Below are 25,659 nucleotides of genomic sequence, written 5' to 3' on the forward strand. Positions count from 1 at the left end.
TCAGTACCCACCATGGAGATGGACCCATTCTTTCGGCTCTCGCCAGTTCAAGTTCCTCAGAGAGTGAAACCGACTGGACGGTCTTACTTAGTCACGGGTTACTAGCTACCCTAAAGTTGAGCTGCCTTTAGGATATGTTGTAGCCTGAATGATTTATGTCACCTCAAAATTCTTTTTTTTAATGTTTATTTATTTGTTTTTGAGAGAGAGAGAGAGAGAGCAGGGGAGGGGCAGAGAGAGAGAGAGAGAATCCCAAGCAGGCTCTGCACTGTCAGCATGGAGCCCGATGTGGGGCTCGAACTCACGGACTGTGAGATCATGACCTGAGCCAAAACCTAGAGTTAGACGCTTAACCGGCTGAGCCACCCAGGCACCCGTCACCTCAAACTTCTTATGCCCGAACTCCCAATGGGATGGTATTTGGAGGTGGGGCCTTTCAAAGGTAATTTGGTTTCGATGAGGTCGTGGGAGGCGGGACCCCATGACGAGGTTAGTTTCCTTATCAGAAGAGGCCAGAGCTCACTGGCTCTCTCTTTCTCCACCATGTGAGGATAGAGTGAAAAGATGGCTATCTGCAAGCCAGGAGGAGAGGCTCATCCGGAATCCTGATCTTGGACTTCCCAGCCTCCAGAACCACGAGAAATAAATTTCTGTTGTCAAAGCCGCCCTGTCTGTGGTATTTTGTCACAGCAGTCCGAGTTGACTAGGACTGGACAGGTGTCTGTCCTTGGCCCAGTCAGCGGTGGCACAGGGAGGCAGACAGGGCTATGAAGGACAAGGAAAGCCCCCGAGGGCGTCTCTTCAGCAGAGTCCAAAGGCAGGCAGGGAAGATTCCTTTCTGAGGGACCCTGAGCTCTGGGAGGACAAATGTCAGGCAAAAGGCTTTGGATCGTGTAGCAGACAGCTTTTGGTGCCTCGGGCTCACATCCCCTCGGTCCACCCCTGGTTTCAGTGGCTGCAGTGGTGGATGTTCTGTGCAAGTTCAAGATCACTACTCAACGGCAGGTCCCACCTCAAGCCCCCTCCACCTTCTCTGTCTCTCTGAGCCTTTCCAGGGCCAGAGGAACTCTCCGCTGGGGGAGGGACGAGCGGGTAGTACACTGCAGGACACCCTCATCGGTGGCGGTGCTGGAGCTGATGGGTAAATGCTGGAGCCTCCCATCGTACAGGTGGACAAGTCTGGGAGTGACTCAGTAAAGGGTCTTTGCAGAACGGAGCCCCGTTGCCTTCAGCAGTGGTGGCCCATCGCAACCACACATGGGCTCGTTCTCTTTGTCTCTCTCTTCCTCCTCCCCCGCGCCTGCTCTCTGGACAATTGTGTAAACCGTCTGCACCCAAGTCTGAATCTTAGACTCTGCTCTCAGGGAACCCAACTGAGATTTACTCCAAAGGCAATAGGGAGAGCCCTTGAAATATTTTTTTCCTTTCTAATAATAATCTGCTGTTGAACTCTAGGCACTCTACCGAGCAGAGAAGATACAAGTACAATACATCGCGGTCCTTGAACTTCGGGAGCTTATCACCTCCTCCTCCTCTAACCTTTTCAGTGTTTTTATTTCCATGATCTCATTTGGCCCTCTCAGCAACCTTTCCAGAAATGCAGTGCAAACATCATTATTTCCACCTTCTACAAAAAGCAAAAGGAGACAGAAAGGTTAAGGCAGTTGGCAAGGTCACATAGCTAGTGCATGGCCTTTTAAGCAATTAAAATCTTTGGCTGGGTCTATAAAATTATCATAGGTACTCGGAGAAAATAATGTTAAAAGCGACACATTTGCTCTAATTTAATTATTCACTTGCCTTCATTATATTTTCTTTGCTTTTACTGTTTCTCCTCAACTTTCCAAATATTGTACTGGCTGTTAATCAGCGCTATATAATTTCTTCTGTGAAAGTAGGTCAATGTACAACGTGTTAACATAACTTTCCTTTTAGAGTTTAAACAACATTTTAATAAAACTGAATTTTAAAAGAAGAAAAAAAAAACCCTTTGATTACCATTGCATAATTTTCAGCAGAAGGAAAAGATGGGATTTGCATTTTAGAATGCCCTGGTCTGAGGGCAGCACAGGGAGGGGACGGGGGGATTGGAAGGGCAAGATTCTAGGTTCCCTCCCTAGGCAGCTCCATCCCTTCCTGTGGCTTTAAATAACGCCTGGATGCTGATGACTCATGCATTTACATCTCCAGCCCCAACTTCTCTTCGGAGCTCCAGATTGGCATCCCCAGCCCCTAACTGTCATCTCTATTTGGATGTCTCACAGGAGCTCAAACTCAGTATGTCCAGAGCAAACTCTTGATTTCCATGCTTCTCCCAAACTGTCCCCCTTTGAGATCTCCAAGGAGAGATGTCAGTCAGAGGGCATGGTGGGTGGCATCGCCATAGCCCCAGGCGCTCAAGTCATTCCAGATCCCCTCTCTCTCACCTTCTGTAACCAGTCACTTAGCAACCTTGGCAAGTTATGTATTTCCTGAATGTGCTTCAGATCTGTTTACTTCTCCCCATCCTGGCCACCATCGCCTCTTGCCTGGACCAGGGTCATAGCCCCCTAACAGTTCTCTCTCCTTTCTGTTGAAATAGGGGTGAGGGGAAGGTGGAAGTTTTCCCTCTGATTGGCTTTGCCTTCCCATACGGAGCCACCTCCACTAGATGAACAGTACTGGCCTCTCTCCACCATCTGGGTGGTGAGTTTAGGGACTGGACTAGCTAGCTAGCATGGCTTGGCTTTCTTTCAGAATGATCTGCCTGCCTCAGGAAGGCTGTATTCGTTCTCTAAGGCTGCGTCACAATCCACCACAAACTGAGCAGCTCCACACAGCACACATAGACATTCTGCAGTTTCTGTGGGTCAAGACTCTGGGCATGGCTCAGTTGGGACCTCTGTGTAGCTCGGGCAATGTCACAATCAAGGTGTCAGCCAGGACATCTTCATCTGGAGGCTCAACTAAGGAAGAATCTGCTTTGTGTGGGTTGTTAGCAGAATTCTTGTACTTGAAGTTGTACGGCCGAGAGCCTGGCTTTTTGCTGGCCATCAACTGGAGACCATCCTCAGATCCTAGGGGCTACCTGAACGTTCTTGCCTTGTGGGCTCCCTCAACATGGCTGCTTACTTCATCAAGCCAGCAAAGGGAATCTCTTGGTCCGCCTGCTATGATAGAGTCTTCTATAAAGTTACGTGACCATGGACATTACTACCTTTGCCATAGTGCAACCTGATCAAGAGAGGGAAATCCTATCACCTTTGCCATGTTCTATCGGTTAGAAACAAGGCAGGATCCCCCTCCACTCAAGGGAAGGAACCGCAGAAAAGCATGGGCATGAGGAGACGGAAGGCACTGGAGGTCACCTTAGGGTCTGAGTGCTACAGAAGCGTGTGCCATGCTCTGCTTCTCCACCCTTAGGTTTGTAAAGAATGGCCTCCTTCAAGGGAGCCACTGTCCTACAGAGCTGCCTGCTCCTGGGGGATCAGGGGTTGGTGACTCTGTATAATTCTTTAAAACATTTTTTTAATGTTTTATTTATTTCTGAGAGAAAGAGAGAGAGAGACAGTGTGAGCAGGGGAGGGTCAGAGAGGGAGGGAGATACAGAATCTGAAACAGGCTCCAGGCTCTGAGGTGGCTGTCAGCACAGAGCCTGACACAGGGCTGGAACCCACGAACTGTGAGATCATGACCTGAGTTGAAGTCAGATGCTTAACCGACTAAGCCACCCAGGCGCCCCTAAGCATCCAACTCTTGATTTTGGCTCAGATCATATCTGATGGGGTATCTGGGATCGAGTTCCACGCTGTCAGTGTGGAGGCTGCATGGGATTCTCTCTTGCCCTCTCTCTTTCTGCCCCTCCCCTCCTTGTGTTCTCTCTCCCTCTCAAAAATAAATAAACCTACTTAAAGGAATGATAGTAGAACATGACCAAACATGTTTTGTTTCAGGAATGCAAGGCTGGTTTACCATTAAAAAACCAATCAGTGTAATTCACTATATTAACAAACTGAAAAGAAAAGCCATATGGTCATCTCAGTAGATGCAGGAAAACTGTATAAAAGCTGGGAATAATATAAAACTTTCCCAGCTTTTCAGCTTTTCTAGAGATTCTTTGGATTGTCGAATATTTTTTAAATGACTTCCTTTTCTGTTTAAACTAGTTAACATGGATTCTGTTGCTTGCAGCTGAAACACTAATTTTTTTCTCTTTTATATCCCTTATGATACCACATAAATATATGTTGATACATTCATTCTACAAAACTTCACTTTCACAAGGGTCTCAACTTCTCCACCAAGTTACATAGTAAACAAAAATTCACTAAATCAAAGGGGTACTTATTAACAAACAGTCCCTTTAGTCAAATAAACAAGTTGTGCCTAACACTCCAGGACTTAAACTAAGTAAGATATATGACACGAGTGACACTGAAATGTTCTTTAAGAATATGCTACACTTCAGTGTTTTAAAGTTGGGAAGTACCTATCAGTATCGGTGAGGAGATTTGTCTATTCCCCCAATGACAGCCTCTCCCAGGGATATTCATATTTGGCAGGTTTGAGTTGGGGCTTAGGAATTTGTGCTTTTCGAATGGCTCTTATTGATTTGGATTTACCGCCGTGAAAGGAAAAACTGAACAAAAACTGTAGGTAGGCCATAGGGATCACTGGAAGAGCAGCAGGCTGAGAGCTGGCTCAGAGGCTATGTAGTAAGGTCAGGAAGTTGGAAAAAAGGGTCTAGTATCAGCTTAGCAGCAGTTAACAATCCTGTAAACTGGGAATTAAGGTTGCCTCAGAGATAACTAATAAAACAACTTTCAATGGATGTCATTTCATGACTGTGAGATTGAAGACTTTGCGAATACCCAAAAGTCCACTCAAGGTGTTATGGGAGGAGCCGCAGGGAGGCAAGACTGAAATGTGATTATAATTTAGTGAGCCCAGTGATTAGTGAGGGCACTTTGGAGTGATGTGGGTTTGGAACTGACGGCCAGGAAGGAATTCTTGAGATTTTATTAAAGCACAGGGACAGGCCCCACATGCAGAAAGAGCTGCACTAGGGCTGTGAAGAGTGACTGATTATACACTATGGAGTTGGGGAGGTAAAGGCACAAGGGAGGCCTCCAGAAGGACTTTCATATGCTAAAGAGGACTCATAGATGGTGGGGGCGGGGGGACGACTCACTATTGTCAACCTAAGGTGGTTTTCCCTCTAGTAAGGCACTAACCATATGAAGGTAGGGGGCTCCTGGAGGAATGTTCTACTCTGCATTTGCCTCAAGTATCTGTCAATGGGCTGCAGGTGATACGGAAATGCAATTGTACCTGCCATTCCCTTCTTGCCTTTGTTCCCCACATCTAGGTGGAGGGGAGGGGGAAGTTGGGGCTCCAGGAAGCTGAGTCTATAGGTTTCTGGAGATCAGGCTATTGATAAGACTTGCCTCTTTCTTGTAATTTACTGAGATATTTGTAAACTGATGAAATTCATGTCCTGAATGTGAGAAATAAGCCCACTACCCCAATCAAAGAGGGACACAGAGATTGGGAACACAGCGAGGCTTCAATCAACGTTCTTGCAAGAGTGGGTGTCTGATGGGCAGGCAGTTATGGCAGACAATTTATCTCCTGGCGTGAAGTCCCTCTCCTGACTCCTTATGAGCTGAGTACTACGGAGGTTACAGACTTACCCAGAAGTTGCCTATGCTCATGTAGGGCAAAAAGTAGTCTGACGGGAACAAATGTACATTCATTGAGGTGACACAGAGGCTTCAGTTCTTTGGAGCATGCTCATTGCAAAGCCCATGAAAAAATAAGTCTGCGATGTGGAGAAGGGAAGAAGAACCAGGAAGTGAAGTGTCTAAGGGTTTGGGACTCCACTGGGGAGCGGAGGATGGGTCCTAGACAGCACCACTTTTATTTGGTATTTCTGAAAATAAATCATCTCCATTGACTTCTCACACCGCATGACTGTGAGCTCTATCAGTTAACCATTTGTTTTTCCCTTTCCTTTGTTCCTGGGCAGCCAGGAGTGATGGGAATGTCAGACATGTTCCACCTGGGAGGCGGGGGTGTTCGCTAGCTTGCGCTCTGTCTTTAGCTTGCCTTATGATCCCTCATCAGTTAGGCTCTAATCGTTGTATCCATTTTAAGAAAAATCTGTCCACCCTGCAGGGGATTGCTCAGATTCAAACCTGAGGACCAGTGGCCACGTTGGGATGGCCTCTGCACACAGTAAAACTTCTTAGACCTTATATTTCTCCCTGCTCATTATGGCTCATTATTTCCCCCTACTCATTTCTCCCAACTCAGCTCTTTGTAAAGCTTTTTTTACTCGGGTTCCAGAATCTTCCGACCCATCTGGCTTTTTCTGCACTCCTCTCTATTCCACCTCTTCCTGCCTGTTAGTTAAGCTTCTTTAGATACGAGTCACCCAAACCAGCTCAAGCTAGTTTAAGTCAAAATGAGAACTTATTATATACATTCATAGAATCCAAAAAGGAGTTGACCATTTTGGTGACTGGGAATAAGGGCAACTTTAGGGGCTTAACATCAGATATTTGTGGGTCCTTCTTCAGGAGCAGAAGTCTTAAACTTTTTCCCAGTGACTCACTGAACAGGTGAAAACCTTGAAACCTTTCAATGGTTCCCAATTTCCAGAGGACAAAAGTCAGTGCAGCATGAATGATCATGGTACTAATAAGAATATACGTGCACATGCATATACAGAAGCATGGTGATGACATTTGAATTATAATGCATAGCTTCAAGGTCTAATTATTGGAAAATGATAGGTCCAAAAGATCAAGACACACAACCACCACAATAAACGAAACTGGTAATTATAAGCTAAATAATCAAGAAGCCAAATTTACATCCTTTTATTTATAATTAATGTAATTTATAATTAATGACCAATGCAATGAAGCATCAAAACCCAGAGTCAATCCTAAACATCACTGATGAAGGACTGATGATAAAGGGTCATTACCCCAAATTGCAGGAATTCCGGTGCTCTGGGTGCCTGTGCTGTGAGAGCATCACATCGTTGCCAACTTGGCCCGGCAGACAGCTTCCTCAGCACAGCGTCAGATTAGAGTTCTCAGAACATTCTTCTAACAGTCACATGAGTTGATGAATCCTAAATTTTAGTAACCCGTATTGACCCATTTGGTAGATTATTAGAACATAGTCCCTCATTATACGTTAAAAATTAATAGCATTAGACTATAAAGTCATTGCAAGGTGCAAGCCAAAGGGCTTGCACTTTGGGTCAGTTTGAGGCTCACCAGGGCTCCCGTCGTACTTGGGGAGTCCCGCGCCAGAAGTCTGCCATGATTTCCAGTCACAAACAGCTCGTCCTCCTCAGCTCAAATTCTCTAAATCCTACGAGAGATTGGAATTGGCCCAGCTCGAGCTAGCTTGAGCCAGGTGTCCACCCTGGAAACCAGTCCCCCGTGGGGTTAGAGAGCAGGGATGAGGGAGCAGGACCTCTCGACAGGAAGTTGTTTGGTTTGTTGTCACTGCCCTGTGCCTGTGGTGGTCAATTCCCACACAGGAGAATTCCACAGATGATAGCATCCACTAAAATAGCAACAACAATCAAAACAGAATCAGGGGTGGGGCACCTGGACGGCTCAGTCGGTTAAGCGTCTGACTTCGGCTCGGGTCATGATCTCCTGGTTTCGTGGGTTCGAGCCCTGCGTTGGGCTCTGTGCTGACAGCTCAGAGCCTGGAGCCTGCTTCAAATTCTGTGTCTCCCTCTCTCTCAGCCCCTCCCCTGCTCATGCTCTGTCTCTCTCTCTCTCTTAAAAAAAACAAACAAACAAACAAAAAACCTGGCTCAGCGTCATAAGACTTATACCACGCCTTGGACATCCAGAAAGAATTGGAATCTCTATTTCATCTCCAGCCTCTAGGTAGCTGGGAGACAAATCTAGATTCAGTTCCATAGAAGGCAGTAACGTAAACAATACCTCTGGGAAACAGACACTCTCTGTGTAAAAATGCTCAGTCTCCCAGCTTCTGCAGCCTTTCTTCTACTCACCCCTTCTTCTACCGCCCCCTTGGAATCATGTGGTGGTGTTCCTGGTTTCTAGAGTTTCTAGGGCTTTATCTCTGGCCCCTGATTCTGGTGGCTGCTTACACTGCTAACACTGGCAACTAGAAGGATTTGTGATCTGGTCTCTCAGCCTGCTCAGGCCCCTATGTTATTCCTTGGATGACTCACTCGGCCTCCCTTTAGAGTTACTGGCTAGGTGCAGATCCTTCTGCATTTCTATCATGGTCCCCACCAGGCTCCCCAACCCTGGTGGTCGCTCCCAATCTTCTCTTGACCCTCACTCTGCCTGAGATAGCTACTTGGTTCTTGTCAGCATGGCTTTGCCACCTGATGTCTCTATGTCCTTAGAGCTTTTCACTTTCTGGATGTTTCAGAAGGTCAGCCCCAACAGTTGGTTGTGTGTGTGTGCTGTGGTGTGTGTGTGGAGTGTGTGATGTGTGGTATATGTGTGTATGTTTGTGTGGTGTATGGTGTGTGTGTGTGTGGTATGATGGATGTGTATGTGTGTGTTATGTGTGATGTGTGTGTGATGTATGGTGTGTGTGATGGGTGTGTATGTGTGTAGAACATGTGATGTGTGTGTGTGTGTGTGATGGGTGTGTATGTGTGTAGGGTATGCATGATTGGGGGGTAGTTTTCTCCTTTCTGTCTTTCTCACCTCCTCTTCCCATAATCCCTTAGGACTGAAAAGAAAGGCTTTTATCACTTTCTCTCTGACATATCACACGTCTACCACAGAGAGAGCTTTATGGCTTCATTGACACACTGGCTTTTGACATGATTAAAGAGGAAGATAAAGGAATTTTGAAAATGATATTTATTGAATACTGTACTTGTTACATCCCAAGCACTTTCTAACTACCTCTAAGTGTTACAGTGCTTGGTATCTAGAAGGAATCCAATTTGTCAAATGCATGCTTTGTGTGTATTAGCTGATTAAATTCTCAAAACAGTCCCCTGAGGTAGGTACTATTATTACTCCCATTCTACAGATAAGGAGAATACGTCATAAAGAAATTCAGTCACTTGCTCAAGGTCACATAACTGGTAAATGGCAGAACTGGATTTGAGCCCAAATACTGTACCTCAGGGTCTGTCATTTTCGCAGGGGCAATTATAACTCTCTCAGGACAGGAGCCTGGATCTACAGATAAATATCTTGCTGAGAAATCTCATTTTAAATGTCAATAGAAATGAATCCTTCATTTCTTTTTGCCTTCTTTTGTAACAATTTAATCTTTCCACAGGCCGATGGGTGCTTAGGGCTAACCACGGGAAGGACATCTTCTGAAAGGAGAAAGAGGAAAGCACATTAATAAGTTTTCAAAATATTGCCTTCTTGCTAATAATAATATTAACAATGGTGACAAGGGCATAGAAGCATAAAAATAGTAACGTGATGGGGCAAATACGGATGGTACCCATCTAAGCCCTGTTTTGGGAAATGAGCTCTTGACCAAGCAGGCATTCCGTGACGACCTTCTTGACAAGGGCTACTTCTGAAGCCTTGAGAGGCCCTCAGCCTACTCGACTGAGACATCTGTCCCAAGATGATGAGATGCCCTAGAACTGCCAGGAGACTCACTGCTCACCAAGGACTTTCTGGCCATGTGGCCTCTCAAGTCTGCCGCCTACGGGGAGAAGATGCACTTGAGTCTCTGGCCTGACCGACAGCTACATTTTGCCTGGTGAATCAATAGATGGGTTTCCTGCCCTGATGAACCTGAGTAACACAAGCTGCCCCTATTTTGTTCTACAAAAAAAAAAAGAAAAAAAAATCAATTCACTGAACCAACAAGGTTCAGGGCCAGACACGGGGAGCAGTGAATTGACCAATGCCAATGTCCTGCATAGGACCCACCTGGGCAGTCGGGAGTCCCTAGGGCTCACCCTCTCTGTCTCTGTCTGAGTCTGGGGTCCCCTAAAAGACAAGTCAGAGACCAAGGCTTACCTGTGAGATGTTACTGGAGAGTGGGGACCCGATAGCCAGCCTCAGGGAAGGTCAGAGGGAGTGAGGCAGGGATGGAGAGTGCTAATTCAGAGTTAATTCACACTGCCAGGTGGGCCACTTCCTGGCAGCCTGATTGTGTGGGGCTGTCTGTAAAGCCACCTGACAGATGTGTCAGAGCTGTCCATCAGGAGGAGAGAAAGAGAAGCACTTATCCATCAGCTTCCTTCCTCTCTGGTCCATGCCTCCACCAGCTGGCCAAGCTTAACCCCCCAGCATATAGAGCTTCCCTGTCACGTGGGTAGGGAAGTGCCGGCTGGGAAGCCAGAAGTGCTGTGGTGACAGCTATCAGGTTGAGCATGAAGGTGGTCTTACGCCACAGAGAGAATTGATGACCACACAAGTGAAGGTAAGGCCTGCCTTCTTCCAACTTGAAGGCCTCATGGCTTTAGATTCCTCATCCATGAAGGTGGGGGGAGGGGGTAGACTCCGTCATTAAAGCTCCATTGACCCTTGCTCCACAGAGAACAGAACTTCCATATGGGACCTGAGGAGAAAAGGTGGGCCGGCTAGCAGACTGGCTGGGAAGAGCAGGCCTCCTGGGTGGGGGGCAGCTGAGACAGAAGATGTGTGAAGGCTCCCAGGATGTGGGGACAGGGAAAATTCAGTTTGGGCACAATGGTAGGTGATTTGGGGACTAGGCGGGAATGGCAGCCTTTAAAGGTAGGGGCTTTGCAGCCATGTGGTATGAGAGAGTGGGCAGGTGTTTCTGCTGCTGACAAGCTACGCGACCTTGGGCAAGTCAAAGGCTAGGTCCCAGGTCTTTATCTGTAAAGGGAAGGAGGTATTTTAGGGCTCTCAGGGGTCCTTCGCTCCACACCCAGCACGGAGCCTGACACGGGGCTCGATCCCACTACCCTGGGACCGTGACCTGAGTTGAAATCAAGAGCTAGACAGTCAGCCGACTGAGCCTCCCAGGCTCCACTGGGGGTGGCATTTTTACCCCCCCAAGGACAAGGAGTGGTCATCTCATTGATGTGGCAGGCAGGTTTTTCAGGTCTGGGACCCCTGATGAAACAGCAGGGTTTCTACAAAGAGCAGCGACCCCTGAGGGGAAGCTGGACTAAGTAACGGCTGGTACTGGGGATGTGAGGCTGCAGCTCTTTGGGCCCAGATATCTGGCTGGAGCCAGCATCTGGAGGAGGACTTACTTTCGCTAGTAAGACAGGCTGTAGCCAGTGCTTCCAGGGGATGCTGTAACTGACCATCCAAGATTCAAGCTCTCCTTCCATGATGTGGAGGTACTGCTGGCATGTGGCTGTCTAGTCAGACATGATACTTCTCATCCCCTTGACTCTGGATGGGCCCATAGGACTAGCTCTGGCCAAAGGAACTATGGAGAGATGACGTGTCTCATTTCCCAGATGAGGGGACTGGTGACCACCTGTGCCTCCTCCAACTTCCTTCCCTTCCACAGCCTCTGAAGGCTGCGTGTTAAAGATGGGCAGGGGCCTGGATCCTGGAGGAACATTGTTCTCCCAGGAACACTGTCATCGGACTTGCCATGAGCAAGACATAAACTTGTATTGTGTTAGTCCAATCATATTTTGGGGTCATTGTCATGGCAATTCAGTCTATCTAGTACAGCTACACTAGAAACTTCCAATAAGCTCCAAAGCAAAACCTCAGCTATTTGGTGATCCACCGCTTGGGGAAACTAAGGATGAGCCCACTCATCAGACCTGGGTGATGTGTATTTTATTTATTTATGGAGAGCCTACCACATGCCAGACCCTTTTTCCATTCCAGGGATGCAATGTTAGGATGACAAAAGCCACAGTCCTGTGAGGCTTACATGCCAGTGGAGGGGGACAGATAACAGCCGGGGTGGAAGGGGTTCACTCTCTTTGGGGGATGACTTGGAGGATCGAAGTGTAACTGCCTTTGCCCTCCCCTGCCCATCTCAAGTGAATTCAGTGATGGTGATCTTTTCCTACGATAGAAATGTGGGCAGATCTCATGATTGTTCTGTCCACGTCTGCGTTATAGACGAGTCTCCTGCCTCTTTAAGTTGTAAAACAACCTCAGTTTAAGAACTGGAATTTCAGGTGCAAGATAACAAGTGGATCTTTCAATTTCATCCAACGGGTTGAACTAAACCCTCTGACTTTTAACCTGTTGATGGCTTCCTGACTCCAAGGATAGGCGGTGGCCAGTTCCTGCTTTCTCTTCCTTCATCTTCTTCCCAATCTCAACTTCTCGTCCCTTCCTAGCTAGTATTCTGCTCCTTTCAGGGCAGGGGTTGTGTGAGTGAGGGGAGGGGTGTATGTGGTAAGGGCAGTTCTTTCTAGACTGGGAAGTTTGTGTTCTTGGGGCCTGGCAGATGGTTAAATCTTACTCTTTCTTTGGAGAAAGAAATCATGGCCATTCTCTTGGCCCAGGGAGATGCATCTTAACTGTAGGGGTTATTTTCTACTCTTCTGTAGCCTCTAGGAACATGGCCTTCTCCCTCTGCTTCTTGTTGCTGGAATGGATCACTGCACCTTCTAGAAACCCCATTGGGCAGAACCCAAGACAATCCCTCTCTGATTTTTCTCTCGTGGTTCACACTGGTCCCTGGGAAATACCTCAAGCATCTCTCATCCCAGCAGGTTCTGGAAGTGTGGACTGAACTCAGAACACCCCTCAATCTTGTTTTCTCAGGCTAAGCACTTCTGTTTCCTCAGGTGAGAGTCAGGCCAACTTGAGAGGACGCAAAGGAAGCTCTCTGGTCCTCTAAAACCCTCTCTCTCCGGGCTTGGTGGGGTGGTTCTCCCCATCTTCCCCCTTCCCTGGGGTGGGAGGAGTCCACTCTCTTCAGACAGCAACAACTTCTTCCAAAGACATCCTCTACGAATCCTTCCTTCTCCATTATCTAAACCCGTTTTCATATACTTTATTCTGAGGGAACCAACAATCACGGACATGTTCTTGACCATTTCCTTCGTAGACTATGTAGATGGTTATCAAGCTTTGAAATTTCGTATCTGTCATCTCTTAGTGCTTTGGGGGAAACTTCTACTTTAATGTCATGTTACACAGGTAAACAGACAGATGAAAGAGAAGGAAATTGCAGATAGTAATCAGCTGCATGAAGAAATGAGGTCGGGTTGATTCAGACAGAGGGGCCCGGGGGAAGAAGAGCTCATTTAGAATGTGTGATCTGAGAAGGCCTCTAGCTCTGAGAAGGTGGCAATTTGAGCTGTGTCCCGAAGGACGCCACTTTTGCCAAGATCTGAGTAGGTGTGTGGTGAGGGAGGAGAAAGCATTTCAGGTGGTGGGAACAGCACGTGCAGAATTCCAGCTGGGAACAAGTGAGGTGTGTTTGAACACACTTCCTTGAGGAAGGCCTTGGGGCTGGGCTAAATCGGCAAGTGACAGAGAACATTGGAGAGGTGGGCAGCACCCAGATCCCACAGGGCTTTGCGTGGTAAAGGCTTTGGGTTTTATTCTAACTCCTGGTGCAGCTATTGGAGGGTTTTGAGCAGGAATGACCTCCTGATTTATATTTAAAGAGAGCAATCAATGGCATGGAAAGAAAGGAGGAGAAACTATTATAGAATAAAAGAGCCTTAAAGGACATAATGAGGAGCACCTGGCTGGCTCAGTTGGCTAAGTGTCTGACTTCAGGCTCAGGTCACGGATCTCCTGGTTTGTAGGTTCGAGCCCCATATCGAGGCCTCTGCTGTCAGGGTGGAGGCAGCTTTGAATCTTCTGTTCCTCTCTGTCTGCCCCTCCCCCGCTTGCTCTCTCTCTCAAAAATAAACATAAAAAAAAAAAGGACCAAATGAAACACAATGTATAGACTGAACCCTGCCCCATAGGGTTAATGAGGTAAAATTCATCAGCAAGACACCCACCTGATGCTTCCTTCTTCATAGAAATGTTAACCTTATCTTTTAGACAAAAACAATAGGAAGAGCCTAGACTAGTTTGAGCTCAACCACATAAACCTGCACAGATGGACATGACAGTTACTTGTCCCTCATTATAATGTCAAAGTCTCGGCCCAAGAAGGAGCACAATTTCATTAACCTAACAGGATGAATGTATTGGCGTGTCTTCTGCCTACCTTGACCTGCGGTAAGAAAACTCCCCTTTCTGTTGGAATATTCATCCTAACCCTAAATAAAAGGAACCCATTCACTCTTTCTCTGGAGAGTCATGCTTTGGATCTTTTTATTTGCTGCCAACAAAGTTTCCTTTGTGGGGATAAGTCCACTTGGTGTAGTCTCTGTCTATAACTCACATTAGTGGGTTACAGACTGGGGCGCCTGGATGGCTCAGTAGGTTAAGCGTCTGACTTCGGCTCAGGTCATGATCTCGCAGTTCGTGAGTTTGAGCTCTGCGTCGGGCTCTGTGCTGACAGCCCAGAGCCTGGAACCTGCTTCAGATTCTGTGTCTCCCTCTGTCTCTGCCCCTCCCCAGCTCTCGCTCTGTCTCTTTGTCTCAAAAATAAACATTAAAAAAAGAAAGAGTGGGGTTACAGACCTAGTTTGGATCCTTATTCAAACAAATTGTGAAAGGAGACCTTTGAGACAGCTGAGGAAATTTGAATACATAGCTGGTATCAATTAACATTAAATAATTATTGTTAATTTTGTTAAGTGTGATAATAATTGCATGACAATTAGGTTAAAAAAAGTCAGCATTAGTTTGAGAAGCATAATGCATAGGTGTTTAGGGGTTATGTGCCATGATACCTAAGATTTGTTTGAACGCATTCTACACACACAGAAATCATGGAGGCTTTATTATACGTTGCTCTCTCTACTTAGGTATGTTTTTAAACGTGTATCTGAAAAGGTAAGGAAAATAACTTGGCTGTGGTGTGTAGAATGAGTTGCAGGGGCAAGAGAGGAAGAAGCAAAGAGACCAGTTAGGAGGCAGTAAACCCAAAGAGCGGAGAGAGAGGATGGTGGATTAGAGCGGCGTGGAGGTGGACATAAAGACCCAGAGATTTTAGAGAGAGAGCCAACAGAACTTGCAGAGCAGATGTGAGGAAAATGGTAGCCGCCTGGGTAAGAATAATAAGAAAGTGACTTTGAGGACAACGAGGGTGCCTGTTTGTCCCCACCACTGCCTGCATTCTCAAATTCATCCCCACCAGACTGGGGGTGGCGAAATGGGGAACTGACGCTCTTCCGATGATTTCTGTCTCATGTTAAATTTATGTTCTTGGATTTGGGGCTGGGCTGAGCCCAGGTTAGTGCCACAACCGTGGGGAGCTGGCAAAGAGGTGGGGTGCAGGGGACAGGAGGTTTGGAATAGCTTGGGAGTTCTGTTAATTCTACAAGGTGGACAACTGGAAGAAATCACTTCCCACGAGGAGCTGTAGTCCTCAACCGTCAGGTAAAACCCTTGGTTTACCCACTCCTGGAATGAATGTGTTTTTCCACACGAGGGCCATACTGCGTCTCAGCAGTAGAGCCCAGAAACACAGATCTCAAATTGACACTTGGTTGGATCAATTACGCACACACCCGTTTCGCTGCTAGAACACTGTGTCAGCTTTTGGGGAGCTTTAATTCTGCCACAAGTGCTGGTCCCTGCAAAGGAACTCCTGACTGCCTGCGATCTGCCATTTGTTGGAGGCATCTGTTTCTGGTGTCCCTCTTTTCTTTTCCTTTCTGTTCAACCAGCAAGAACAACAGAGATTGAGCAATGGTTGGGTTTTCTGGATATAATTCTGTCTAATGGAGCCAGCCCTTTTTTGCCTGTGTATTTCGCCCTATGTGTGCAGCAGTTTTGCTGTTGTTGCTAAAGCAGTCTGATGTCCTGGCACTGAACTACACACGTGCACACAAAATACAAAGTGCTCTTAGTGATCATTAAGAGCAGAGGCTCTGAATGGTGCTTGGAGTACTGTTGGGAGGGTGTTGAGTGGGATGGCTAGACCTCAAGGGCAGCAGTGGCTTGGCCTATTCTGCATTCCACCATCCCGCTCAATCTTTGATTGCCGCCCTCTGCTTGGCCGTCCTTGCCATGTTGTTCTCTAGAAAATCAAGTCACCCTGTATCTGACTTGCCCTTGGCCAATAATTTTCAGCCGCTTATTGGGCTGGTGGTATTGTATCTAATCCTTGCTCAGCCTATCCATGAGAGGATGCCATAAATCATCACTTAAGGACCATAATAACCACTCTAATGGTTAGAACACAGAGTTGCCCTGTCCCTTGTGACCGAGTGGCAGCTGCAAGCTCCTGGAATATATCCGCTATTGCTTTCTTAACAACTTCAGTGTCTGTTGAGTGAGAGTCTCACGTCTCACGACTCATAGCGCATTTTTCTTTAGAACCTGCTCATTCCTGTGCTTTTTCTGCTACCAGAGATTGGCACCTGCTTTTAAAACTAAAGGATGTCCCCAGAAAGAAGCAGCCCGAGCAACCTGCCATCAGATGAGTCATTTAATGCTCCTGAATCATATTTCCTTTCAGGTAAGTAAGAGTAACATTCCTCCATTCCTTCTTTCTCAGCATTGTGCCAGGGCTGGGGGGCAGGGGCGGGTGGAGGTTGCTGGAATGATCCAGTGAGAAAGGACTTGTGAATATCCTTCACAAGATACAAGACCCTGCACCAAAGTTAGCAAGCGTAATAATGAAGATTTGTCAGCAGGAGTTGGGGGGTATACACACCGCAACAGATAAGCGTGTCTTTTTTATTTAACAAACCTGTACTGAGTATGTGGCAAGCATTGTGTTGTATACACATAAGAAGATAGGCACTCACAATCCAGAGTGATAAGATCTATGGTAATGCTGAGTCACTGCTGAGAGTGTATAGAAAATACATCAAACCTAGACTAAAAGAGTTCAGAGAAGACCCCCTGGAAAAGGTGTTGGGCATGTGCAAAGCTGAGCCAAAAGAGAGGCTGGAAAATGGTGGCTTCCGGGAACTGGGAACTGTCTGGCAGTCAAGCAGGGTTGGAGAGGTAGGTGGAGGCTCGATTATGGAGGGTTTGGGACGCTGGGGCATAATCGAAAGGTCTTACTAGTGGCATGATCGGATTTGTCTGAAAACCATATGGGGAATATTTCAGAAGGAGGAAGACTGCCTGAGGAAGATCAGTGAGAAGGCTACTAGGATAAGCTAGTTAAGAGATTTTAATAGCATGATCTAAGATAACGCTGGAGGGTTGAAGAGAAGTGTGTGAGTTTAAGAGATATTCGGGAGGTAAAGTCAATGACATTTGTTGTCGCAGTCGATATAGGGATGGCAGTAGAAGGGATGGTGAAGGGTAACACCCCAGTTTCTGGCTTGGGTGGTGGTGCCATTCATTCAGATCAGGATTATGGAAGACAAAGGATCGTATGATCATTTTCATGTGGGTAATGATTCATTTTCAGAGCCTATGGATTCCATACATAGTATTTGGATATTCTGCTGTTTGTTCCATGATGCTTGCCAGTTCCTCATAACTCCAGGAAGGGATAGAATTACAGACCACATGGTTCTCACATGACTGCTGATGCCGACTAGCCATGGAATACAGGTCAAACACAAAGGCCGTGAATACAATGGCTGACCGGGTAAGTTTTTGTGTGTGGTCTGGCTCAAATAAGTGAGTTGTCTCTGTTTGCCAATCAGATTCAACCAAGCCACTGAGTCTTGCCAATCACTAATGGACATTGGTGTTGGAAAGTTTTAGAGTTAGGGGCTGTGGTAGCAGCCACTGGGGCCACATGTCTGTTGTTGAGAAGGTAGTAAATGTTTAAATGTTAAATAAGCTTACATTTAACTGTTTCAGTTTAGTTCTTTTAAATGTGTGACCAGAGAAGTCACAGAATAGAAATTGGTACCAGGAGTGGGGTTCAAAGTGATAGGGTTTTCGCACATGAGATTAGTTATGGCATTATTGGGATGGCATACAGTAAAAAATTGTTTTCATTATAGGATAGGAAATTTGCAGTCTGTGATTTTTGGTGGAAAAAAACTAATTAAGTCATCATCTGCTATCCCTGAGACTCAGACCATATGCATACCAAAGGTGAAGCTTTGGGAGGCTTGCTGCCTGAATGTAAGGATAATGAATCTGATTATTTATTGCTTATAACCTTAGATAATGGCCAGCAGCAAAGAGACAGTCTTCTGTCAAGAATGCCTGTCTATGAGCAAATAAGAAAAACAGGGTGATTATGCAACTCTGATGCAGAAAGCCCATTTTGCCTGTAGCTGGAGCTCTCTCATTGCTTAACGCCAAGTCCAGAAACCACTGGACCTTGCCAAACTGTGGTCTGGTCCTAATTTTCTGTCTCATTGAATTTCTAGTGCCAAAGTTAAAGCTCTGATTGACAAAGATGGATGTTCTGGCCATTGGAAAAGAATCCTTTGGGAGGAGGAGCTGCTGGAGGAACACGACACCTCCTCAAAGCCCCTCCCAGGCATTGCTCACTCCAGCTTCCCCACAAAACAAGGAGAGTCTTCCCACGGAGAGGCAAGTCTACAGATAGGGTTGGAGTGTGGATAAGGAAGACAGATGAGGAAAGACATTCCACTTTCGGCTACAGCCTTTCTGTGCCACGTGGTGTATTGGCTACTAAGAAAAGGACAGTCAGATGGAAGAAGCTGATCCTGGGTTCTAAATGACAAAGGATTTGGGAGCCTGGTGGTCAGGATTCATTTAGGCTGTTGAGAATAGGCAGTCTTCTAAGGACATTGGCTTTACTGTGCCAGCCAGGGGTCCCCTGTTGCTATAGGATTTGACATACTCTTGGACTGGGAGCCACTGTGTGTTGCTTACCCCCGAGATCTCTTTTTGCCTCTTTTTCTTTTCCTTTCCTCTACTTTTCCGAGTGATTCTTCCCCTGCCTCCTGGTCCACCACCCCTCTCCCCCATACTGTCATCCTGGTTTTGCTCCATTGTTGGGTATCGGGGGAATGGCAGAGGTTAAATTTACCATTTCATGCATTGACTGTAAGAAAGTGAGGAGTCACGTTTAGAAAGGACCCCTTAGAACTGGAAGAGGAATGGACAGAACCTGAGTATGGTGGGTTCTGAGGCCCCCAAGCAACCTCTATAGTAGCCTCAGGAGACTTTGAATGAGAAGTAGAATGTGACTTCCCGTTCTGTTGGGAAGATGCATGGTTTGGCGTCGTCAGTGACAGCAAAGCTGACTTATAGTTGTAAATGTGATCAAGTCAGATAAGGGCATCTTTGAAAATGTCTGAATAGGGAGAAAGTTATGTGTGCCAGGCAGGGCAAGCAGAAGAATACAATTGACAGGCTTTTATTATTTGTCCTGTCCAGTGATGCCACAAGGGACAGCTCAATATACAACATGATCCCCTCCCTCTACAGAGCCAACTACTGGATCTGCAGTGGACACTTAACAGCAAACCTCTGACTTCCATTGTCTGGATTGGATGGACAGAAGATTCTTTCTCTCAACACTTGAACAAGGAGACATGGAGTCTATTGCCATTTGGAGTGGGCTCTGGACTTGGGTCTTAAACACGTGGGGGCTGACAAGTAGGCAGAGGTAGGGGGTCGGGTGCAAGAGGAGAACAGAGCAGACCCTAGAGTTGCTGCTTCCATTCTTAATGGGTTTCCCCCGATCTCAAGTGTAGACTCTCTCAGATCTGGCAAGGTTTCATTTTCTGTCCTTGGAGTTCATTGGATTTCTGCCTTCTTACAATAAGTACCAAACCGTAGTGGAAATCTAGAGTTCAGGAGAGAGATCTGGATAGGAATACAGTTTCCGGAACCATCTCCATTTCCATGGAATGAAGACGTTGGAAGTGGATGAAGTCACCCAGGGAATGTATAAAGGGAAACAGAAAACGTTGCTATTCTGCTCATTATAAAATACATTTCATGCTTGAAAAGACACTAAGCGCATGTGTGTATTATTTTACTTACCCTTCTAAACAACCCTGTGAGGTAGCTGGTATTACCATCCCAATTTTACAAATAAGGACAGGTGATAAAAAGGGTGAAGTCCTGTTGCCCAGGTCACACAGCCTTAGCAACAGCAGTGATGGGTTCTGTCTTCTGGCTGGTCCATTCTCCCCTTAAGTGGGCACCAACCTGCAACTCAAGGAACAGGCATTGCCTGATATTTGCAGAGAAGTTGGTGAGAGAATAAATGAAATGAGGGATGTTTATCCCCAGAGCCCCCTTGTTTCCTTTTATGGGGTTCATCCTCCCTGGCCCTCATGCCCACCCCACTGCTCTAAGCACCTCTCGGGAGGCCACTGATGCTCCACCATCGGAGCAGGGAGGGGTCTGTGCTCCAGTTATCCCTCCTCAGGTCAATTCCCAGTCCCCCAGGGCCGTGTTTAATGCTCCCCAATTCTACCAGTTGGGGTGGGGAGTGGGGAGAGATTTGGTAAGTAGTGTTTTGTGGAAAAATGGTTACAAGATCAGATGGTTTGGGAGATCCTAAGTTAAATAAACACAAAGACTCCTTTATTTGTCTCAGAGCATTAAATGTGTTAATGTGCACCTCACCCCCCAAGGGGCATATCATTGGAAGAATTTCCCAAACTTACTTGGCCACAGAATGACTTCCGAAAATGGTGGTGTTCAAAGCCAACATGGGGAAGGGGAGAAAGACAGTATGGAGGTAGGAGGCAGGAGGCTTACAAGAACGTCTCATGTCTCCCTCCAGGGTTGGCAATCACCTACTCTCTACATGTTGGGGCTGGCCTTGACTGGAAATCTCACTGGTGTGTGTGTGTGTGTGTGTGTGTGTGTGTGTGTCCATCGGTCCACGCACATAGGAATAATTCCTGGCTCTCAGCTCAGAGGCAAGACCCAGATTGATTTTTATCACTTAGCTCTTAAGGTCTCTCATCTCCTAATATTTGTTCAGGGCTCTTTGGGGACGCTTTGTTCAATAAGGCATACATAAGGCCTCTCTCCGGCTCTGGTTGGTTGGAATATGGTGGGGCCAGGTGGGGGCCTTATTCTTCCAAGGCCAGGAAGGAGACTGGGGCAAGTGAAGAGGGCACTTGCCCTCCTGCAGGCCCTGACCCCTTGGGGGCCTCTCTCTCGGCCCCACCCTGCCTACTGAGGACCCTTGGGGAGAAGCCTTGGCAGAGAACTTCTCTCAAATTGACACCCTCTGTTTATTTTTGCACCCCTAATTACCCTTTCAACTTGCCATGGTTTATTTTTAGAGGTTTCCCATCCACCTCATTAACAGCTCGTAAGAGTTCCTGTCTCATATTTCTACCATTTATACCCTTAATTAAACACAGTGGCCTTTGTTATCTCTGAGTAGTGGCCTTGTTAGAATTTAAATAGGATGACTTGCAGCTATTGCTTAACTGCTTTTTAAGCATTCCAGCCCTTTCCTCCAACCCTTTTGTGCGCCATCGGGGATATTTGGAGCCCTCTCTCCCCAGGCGCTCTCTGTTCCCTTTGGTTATTCTTTTCCTAATCAAGGGCTGGTGTACAAGAAACTTTGGGTTCTGGCTGCTCTGTTTTGTGGTTTGGCTTTGTTTGGTTGATTTTGGGTGGGCACCCTTGGCCTCCTTCCTTTCCCCCTCCTGGAGTTATGAGGGAAGAGCTTGGTTGGGACTTTTCAAGCTCTGCCATCCAACGTGTGAACAAAACAGCGATACTTAATTAAACGCACACCAGGACTCAGATCCCTGATCTTACACCTGCTGATCCTCCCACCTCATCAGGCAAGCACTGCCTAATTACCTTTTCCTACTGGCCCAGTTTATTTTCAAACCTTCCTGGTGGGACTGGCCAGAATATTGAAGGCACCCGTCATCAGAGGCGCCCCATCGCAAGGACCACCTTGCAGAGAGAGACAGAGGCCGGCATGGTGCGGTGGCAGCTCTCTGTCTGGGGATGCAGTGGCATGGCCCCGGGTTGCGGAGGCAGGAAGGAAGACGTTTCCCCAGCAGTGTCTAGGGGGGCCTGTGGAGGAACTTGCACTTCGGGTAAGGAAGTGCTGTGGTCTGGCCCTCATGGCCTGGGCTCAGTCCGCCTGTGGAGCTCACAGCCTCTCTGGCAAGAGATAAACATGTTGCTGCACCCATGGCTCGGGGACAGCCATCGACGGGGTGCAGGCGGAGGGGGTGCCCAAGCCCTGCAGAGTCAGGACAGAGCAGTTAGGGTCAGTCTCACCTAGGCTGGAATCTCGGCTCTTCCTTGGCTTTGGGCGATCAACTTGACTTCTCTTGCTTGTCTCCTCATGTGTACTATGAAACGGTACTTATGGTACTTACCTCATAAGATGGATGTCAGAACCAGTCAAGTCATGCATGAAAAGAACGTAGCATGGAGACTGATACATCACAGTCATTTAACAGGTGACAGCCGCTATTATTAAAAGCAGTGTTATGGGAAAATAGCAGTCACTGCAGTCCTAAGTGGCCACTCTATACCAAAGGGGCAGTGTAAGTACTTCAAGAACCTTCCAAATATGTATTCTCTTTAGCCGATTTCTCCCAGAAACAACCTTGTGTTCTGGGGATGGTATAAGATAATTCTGGGACATTGTGATGATGAGGATTTTAGCCTGTAGGAGAGAGAAGTCATCTACTCATTCACTCATATTCCCAATTTATCCAACAAACATTTATCAAGCACCTATTGTGCCACACATGGTGCAAAGTACAGTATGGGCATCAGCTCCCAAGTGGCCTCTGCCCTTTTGGGGAAGACCCTCACGATAACAGACATCAGAATGAAATGCCTTCTAGAAAGAAGAAATGAACTCGGACTTACAGGACAGAGACAAAGGAGGTGACCTGGGACATGCAGCGTTCAGGGACGATGGAGGAAGGACGTTTGCGCAGGAACGTGAAGGACAAGAAAGGTTTCCAGGGGCAAAGGGGAGGTAGAAGTATGAGTACAGGTGTTTGGAAATGCTACCTGCGTGGAGAGAGAAGGTGGGGGGTAGGGTCACGTGGCACTGAACCATAGAAAGGAATCCAAAGGAACGGGGCCAAAGGGAAGGGACGGTGGATAAAAGTTCCAGAGAGCTCGCTAACTAGGACTGTGTGAACAGAGACTGGGTCCCCACCTTTCATGACTGAGGACCCTGTCACTAATTTACCCCCATAGGTCTCATTTGGTTTCAGCCATGTAACAAATCATATTTATTAATATTCATAAGGCTATATTGAGGTAAACGTACAGTTTCTAGTTCTTTTAAATTTTAAAAAATATTTGAGAGAGGACGAGAGTGCGTGAGCACACACATTTGAGCGGGGAAGAGAGCGAGGGAGAGAGAGAATCCCAAGCAGGCTCTGTGCTGTCAGTGCAGAGCTAGATCCAGGGCTCGATCTCACAAACCAGGAGATCATGACCTGAGCCGAGATCATGAGCCGGACACTTAACGGACTGAGCCACCCAGGCACCCCTAGTAATTCTTTTAAATATTGAGGATCCCTGGGTAATCTGAAAGTGTCACTTTGGGAGCCAAGGTGGGTAGAGAAGTCAAGGACAGAGATAGACAGCCTCTTTAGTAAACGCCTGCTGTTGCCAGGGGCCAGAGGTGGAGGGACCCAGGTGTGGTTTCTGAAAGGCAGGAAGGGTATGAGGCAGACGGATGGGATGGACAGGAATTGGACTGGAGCCAAAGAGAGAAAGAAATAGAAGATCCGGAGGCCCTGGGTCTGGTGGTAAGAATATCAGTGGTGCCATCACCAAGGGAGGGGGCCAGGAGGGCTGGCAGCCAGAGGGAGGACAGTCGAGAGTGGGCTGTGCTGGTGGAGGTCCCCACAGTCACCCACCTGGAGTTCGCCCACAGGAATTTGGGAGCTTATGAGCCATCTCAAGCCATTTTCTCATGGCAGAAAAGCAGACTCAGTTGACCTCCATCCTCAGACCCAATGATGGGACTAGAAGGTGGGACGAACACCCTCTCTTACTCTCTGCTCCAGAGACTGATCACAGACACGTCCCTAGAATTCTCCAGGCTCTGTCTCTCGGAGCCAGGGTAATGCTTGTTGACTATGAGAAGGAAAAGACCGGGCTAGGGAGAGGGGTGGAGGGCGGGGCTCCGGAAGAGGTGCCAGGCCAGGGCAGCACCCGCCACTGCCTCCTGTTCCTGCCTGTGCCTGGTCTGCGGTCAGCTAGTTTAGAGCAGATGCTCACAGTCATGATCAACCTGTTTGCCTCTGCTTTTCCTCTGAGGGGATGCAGAACAAGGGTGCAGGAGTGGAAGCAGATGGCTTGCCCTGCTGTAGTAGGGACTGAATTGCAATGTCATTGGGGGGGGGGGGCGGTGACTGGTAGGGCACTGGGCAGAGCTCCTGCGTTGGGTGCCTTTGCGGCTAACATCCGCTCCCATTCAGACCGACAGCATGTGGTCCATAGGGCTGCGGGACAGACACCCAGGGTGGGAATAACCTCACACCAAGACTGTCCAGGAACACAGCCCTCTGTGACTACCTACCATGTGGAATTCAGAATACGATCACCCTGTGAGCGGGGTCTGCATCAAGGTCTTCACGATTAGGAACAGCTGTCCCACTCCCGGTGAAGCCAAATCTCTAATTCTGGGGCCAGCTGTCCTCAGAGCATGGACTTGGACTTTACTGGCAACGGAACGGTCTGCCAGCTTGTTGACACGCACATTCCTGGGCTCCACCCCGGGCTAGGCTCCACCCCAGGCTGGTGCATTAGGATCTCTGGGGTGGCAATTTACATTTTTAACCGTCTCTCCAGGTGGTTCAAGTTCACAGGAAGGTTTCAGAGCCACTGATGGACACCATTGCCATTACCATTATGCTTGGGCTTCTAGAAACAATTTTCTCAATCACACACTTGCTATTCTGAATCTGGGTACCTGAGTCTGATCTTGGTGCACATGTCCCCTCCCTGACAGTAGGTGCTTCCTCTCTGACAGGCTCACTGCCACGGGGCACCTGAATGTGTCAGGTGAGGGGAGGGAGCCAAACAAGGAAAGACCTTTGATCCTCCCCACGGGCTGAAGACAGAGCACGAGCGCGAAAAGACAGGAGGAGAGGAGGCGATGCACTCCAGGGCACGTGGTGTGGGCCAGCACTGGCTTCGGGAGTGTGGTGGTGTCTCCCCTGCCCCAGCCTGGGGAGGCTTTTCCGGGAGGAGACATTAGAATTAGACTTTGAAGAGTGAATGTTTATGTGTGTGTATTTCCCAGGGGAGGGGAGGGCATCCTGATGGAAGAATCTGTATAGGGAAAGCCTGATGAGAGGCAGGGTTGCCTATGGAAATGGCAGTGGGGACCCACGAGGTGTCCTGAATTCCAGATTAATCCATTACCAGTTTCATGTAAAGCAAAACCCTTGATAATATTTAAAATTTTATGCAAGCAGTGATCATTCCTTCCCCCCGAGTGGGCAAAAGGGGAGTCTGTAGGTTTTTGAGTAATGGTGGAATGTATTCTAAAGGTGTGAGGATAATGAAACTAAGGGAAGCCAAGACTGGCTTTTTAGGGGCTGAGAAGTAGTTGTCTAGGGGCCAAACCCGATTCGTATGCCTAGTGGGTATTTTTCTTTAATTTTCACCCTTTGAACGTCTTCAGATAGAACTTGCCCCCTCCAGTGCCCACAACCTGCCCCTCTACCTTTGATTTACAGCCTCACATGTTTATGCCACCTGCTTAGCCCCTGACGTCTTCATGTTTCCAATTGCTGGGTTGGCACAGAGGAGGGTGAGAAGTGGAAATCCCGAGCCGAGG

General features: G+C 47.5%; 1 long non-coding RNA gene across 1 annotated transcript; it reads left to right on the top strand.

Annotated features, from left to right (window-relative positions):
• Window positions 1-17,495: 17,495 nt before the first annotated feature.
• LOC144234561 (uncharacterized) lies at window positions 17,496-19,804 on the top strand. The gene is made up of 3 exons (XR_013336017.1): window positions 17,496-17,559; window positions 18,299-18,464; window positions 19,278-19,804. It is a non-coding gene; the product is annotated as an uncharacterized LOC144234561 (long non-coding RNA).
• The last annotated feature ends 5,855 nt before the right edge of the window (window positions 19,805-25,659 follow it).

The sequence above is a fragment of the Crocuta crocuta genome, unplaced genomic scaffold (genome assembly GCF_008692635.1).
Source record: "Crocuta crocuta isolate KB4526 unplaced genomic scaffold, BGI_CrCroc_1.0 scaffold180, whole genome shotgun sequence".
NCBI lineage: Eukaryota > Metazoa > Chordata > Mammalia > Carnivora > Hyaenidae > Crocuta > Crocuta crocuta.